The 4,675-nt window shown below is 40.9% G+C and overlaps 1 pseudogene; it reads right to left on the reverse strand.

Annotated features, from left to right (window-relative positions):
* Positions 1-1,563: 1,563 nt before the first annotated feature.
* On the reverse strand, positions 1,564-3,343 carry LOC126058688 (DNA polymerase epsilon subunit 2-like; annotated as a pseudogene).
* Between the last annotated feature and the right edge of the window lie 1,332 nt (positions 3,344-4,675).

Below are 4,675 nucleotides of genomic sequence, written 5' to 3' on the forward strand. Positions count from 1 at the left end.
AGCTACATTTCTGTAATTAGTAAAGTGAGGTTTATCAATCAAAAAAATAAAAATTGCCCCATGTAGCAGAGTAATTTAAGAGGAAATTTCCCAGCCGAAAACTTCACTACCACATTCTCTATATATTGGATGTTTTTAAATACTAGGTAGTACAATCTAGGAAAAGATGGAACAAAAACTCAGAGAAGTACAAATCTCCACGTGAACGTAGTCAATAACTTTCTAAGGCCCGTGAAAACCTTCTGCAGAAAACTTTAGTAAGCAGTAGACGCTTTAAGTGTTATATGTTCTTCATTTTTTTTTTTAAGTCTTGGTGTCTCAATTTCCAGAGTATCACAGATCCATATAAGGGCAGGTTACAAACAGGTTCCCATTTTAAAAATCTTGAGGGTCCATTGATCCATGTTCCTATATATTTTCAGGAAACTATTATGAAGGTGTTGAGTTGAAGATTGGCTAATCCAGAGGTAGAGAAACTTTCTGTGGAAAGAGTCAGATAATAAAATATTTTAGGCTTTATGGGCCAAGAAACAAAATTGAAGATATTAGGTAGGTACTTATGTAACCATTTGAAATGTAATCGATTAAAAATGTAGAAAATATGCTTAACTTGCCTGTCACGCAAAGACAGGTAGCAGACTCCACCCCTGTAGGCAGTTCCTCTGCAAAGTGCTTTGCCATTTCTTCCAACAAGGGGTGGAGCCTGTTTCTTTCGTTTGGACCACAGAATGTGGCAGAAGTGACTTAGTATGAGTTCCAGAGCCCAGTATACCTTTCAGGTTCTCTCTCACCCTGTTGAAAGGCTGCCCTGAGATTGCCTTGTAACGAATCCCAGCATGAAAGTGCACATGGACAGTGCTTCCCCACCGCCCCAGCCTGGCCTTCAGACCTTGAGAGAGGCTGCCACAGATCATCTAGACCCAGCTGCTCCATCGGTAGACTGCAGCACCTGAGTGTGCCCAGACATGACCGTGGAAGAAACACTGATCGACCAGTACAGTCCTGAGAAATAAGCAATTGTTACTCTTTAAACCACTAAGTTTTGATGTTAAAAAGCCTTAGATAACTAAGGCAGTCAGTGTTTTATTTTTAAGTTCTCCATAACTTTACTGTAACATATCAAAATTACATAAAATATAAAGTTGAGCAGAAAACTGATGAATTTTATTTCTTCATATGGTCTTTTGTAGTTGTTAGCTCCATTGAGTCAGCCTGTGGAGACCTCTGCCCATTCATGTCTGTCTGTTGTATGGGATGTATGACCATGCTTTGAGAGTGTGTCCTGGGGAGACCCCATGAACAATTGTGAACCACTGTGATCTATAATGTTTTCATTAACAATTTTGGGGAAGTAGATTGTCAGGTCTGTCTTCCCATTCTGCCTTAGTCTAGAAGCTCCTCTGATACCTCTTGAGGATCATGGCAACACACACGCCTCCACTGACAGACAGGTGATGGCTGTGCTTTAGGTGTATTGGCCAGCAACCGAACCTGGGTCTCCCACATGGAAGGTGAGAATGCTGCCACTGAACAACCACTCCCCCTATATGGTCTTTAAGAATCTCAAAAGCCTTGAGGAAGTTTGCTATCTTCTACTTTCTTCCTAGAAGATAAAAAATTTTGAGTGAAAATCTCCTTCTTGGAAAAGAGCAGGGTTCATGCAGAAGCATTCATGTTGGCACAGGGTAAGGACTGTCTTAGTCTGCAGTGACAGTATAGCAGGCCCAGGACACACTTATGATCATACATCCCACACAATGGACAGGCATGAATGAGCAGAAGATTCCCCTGTCCTTGGGACAAGAGAGTTTCTACAAAATGACATTCAAATTGCTTCTAGAAAATTGAACGTAGTTTCTGCACCTTTTATTTGCTAAGTTTTTATAGAATAATCTCTTGTGTACAATACTAAATTCTGCAAGGATTAGTAATAAAAACTGGGGAGAATACGCTTTGTCTGAATTCACTAGTTATGCTTGCAACAAATTGTGGCCTTGGTCAGATGGAACCCAAACCGTGATACTCTGGACCAGGTACAAACACAAGACGGCTGCTTTCAAAGATTGAACATGAGTTTTTCCATATGGTGCAGATAAAAAATTGCCATACAGAATAAAGTAGGTTGAGGTGTTGGTGAATAACCAAGAGACTTTCTGTGAAGTTTTTCTAATAATTCTACCTGATCCAACCAAACATCGGATATAAACACAAAGATGAAATCTTTGATCTCATCTTCCCGGTGTTTCAGTTTTGCAGATTGTCAAGGTTATGTTTTATGTCAACTTGGTTGAGCCATGATTTTCAGTGTTTTGGCAGTCGTATAATGTTGTGGTCACTTCCCTGTTGAAGTCTGATATGTGATCACCCCCGTGATGGGATCTGCTGCTAGCCGGTTCTGACATGGGTGGAGCCTGTGGCAGCTCACTGTCCCCTCAGCCTTCATTTCTCCACCCTCCACTGCCTAGTCCTTCCTGCTCTCCTTCCTGGGGGCTTTTGCTTGTTCTGGATCCTGCAGCTGGCTTCTGTTTGTCTGACCTCCAGTTCTTGGGCCTTGAACTGGCAGCCTGCCTGCAGTCTTGCCTGCTGATCTTGAGATTTGTTGATCTTCACAGCCTGTGAGCAACATCCTTGCTCTCTGGACTGCCGATCTTGGGTTTGCCAGCCCCTGTGGTTACATGAATCAGGCTAAGCCTCTTTCTTGCCCCATGAATCTGGAATGTTACAGCCTCTACAATTGTATGAGTCATTTCCTTGACATAAATCTCTCTATATATACATATATATTTATATGTATTATGGTTTTGCTTCTCTACAGAACCCAGACTAAGACACAGGTCTTCACAGATATATTAGAAGGTCCTCCAAAAAAATTAATTAATATTTCTTTAGTATACCCTAGTAGAACTGAGAGGGTTCCATAGGTAGAAATCCAAAGGCATTGACATGAAACATTTGCTCTTCAGACTAACCTTCTGCTATGACAAAGCATACCTCTATAAAATCACTATGCAAATGAGCTTTATTGAGGTCATGTTGTACCATTCCAGCAACATCTTCCAGAAAAAAAAAGTTCTCTTTTTAAACTTGGTTGTCATTCTAAGAACAATCACACCTTCAACTGGAGTTGTATTACCCAATAATGCTTTTATTTAAGCTGGGATTTGCTTCTGCTTTCTTTAGGATGAGAACCTACCATTGGAGGAATCAGTAATTCATGTCTGTGGCTCCTCTGTGGCAAAATGCTGTGCAGTGTTTTAATCCTTGCCTCAGTATCCCTTTCCTGGACCAAGGCCAATAAATTCCTTAAGCACTCTGCACCTTTTTTCACTTCTTGTAAGCCCATAAAAAGCAACAAAAACTTGTTTTATGCAAGATCTAGTTGTTTGTGGAGTCCTGGTGGGGCAGTGGTTAAGGGACATCCTCCCTAGAGTATCTGGACCAGCACAATTTGTCCTCCTTAGTCTAGGCCATGCTGTTTTGTATGCGAATGCCAGATTAGTCTTTTCAAGGCCTTTCTTTCATTATAGCTCCCATTTATGTTTATAGCAATGACTTTTGGGGTAAGGAATGGTGTATTGTCTATCAAAATCTCCTGGAGAACTTTCAAAGCCGTGTAAAAAATGCCCCCTTCTGATTCTGCTCCCTTGGAACAGAGTGGGTACTTTCTTGACAATCACTGATCTATATGTTGTATCCCATAATTGTTAGTCTTATATTTGGGAATCTTCACTCACTCTTCTTTTTTCATTAATTCAACATTCCTGAAAAAAAAAAAAAATTGATCGGGCATCTATTATGTGCTATGCATTTTTCTAGGTACAGGAGATGGAGAGACGATCACTAATAATACTCATAGCCAACAATTGTTGAGAGTTTACTCTCCACCAGACATAGCTGGTTTACTTATAGGATGAGCTATGAGAAAAGGACTATTATTATTCCTCTTTTTAGATATGAGGAAACTGAGACCAAAGGGGATAATTTGTTCAAGACCACACCAGAGTGAGTGGCAAAACTGGATGTTCCTACTTGACAATCTGGGCCCACAGTCCTTGCTCTGCACCACCTGGTGATCTATTTCTGAACAGTTATTGAAAACTCTATGGAACACAATTCTACTCTGACACACATGGGGCGGCCATGAGTCAGCATTGATTCAATACCAACTTATTACAATTTTTTAATGGAATGTGAATGGAGGAGGTGACCATTTCGACTTCACCTCACATCAAACTTCCTTATTAATCTACCTACGTTATTTTCTTAGAAGTCACTATGCAAGCACATTGTCATTCACTTGTTGTGATTGAGCACTTTGATGTTCCAGGCACTGTGCTAGGTATGGAGACAGATACAGCTCTGCCTTCAGGGACTTACATTCCATTAGGAGACCCCTGATGAACAGCTAATACCCGCTGTGCTCACACTGGTCTTTCCATTTCTGTCTCTACCTCTAGGAAGGCTCCTTGTCCTTTGAGGCCACACTCAATAAGATGTTCCCGAATCTTCTCAGACCAGGTTGGTTTTCAAGAACTCCAAGAGCATTTACTGATAGCCCACTCTGCATAAGTGACCTTTGGTTTCTAGTTATTTTCCTTTTGTCTTATGACCTAAATAAGTTGTGAACTCCTCCGGGGCTGGGAGTGGGACTAGCACAGTTTTCTTAGACATATCA

Source organism: Elephas maximus, chromosome 15 (genome assembly GCF_024166365.1).
Source record: "Elephas maximus indicus isolate mEleMax1 chromosome 15, mEleMax1 primary haplotype, whole genome shotgun sequence".
Lineage (NCBI taxonomy): Eukaryota > Metazoa > Chordata > Mammalia > Proboscidea > Elephantidae > Elephas > Elephas maximus.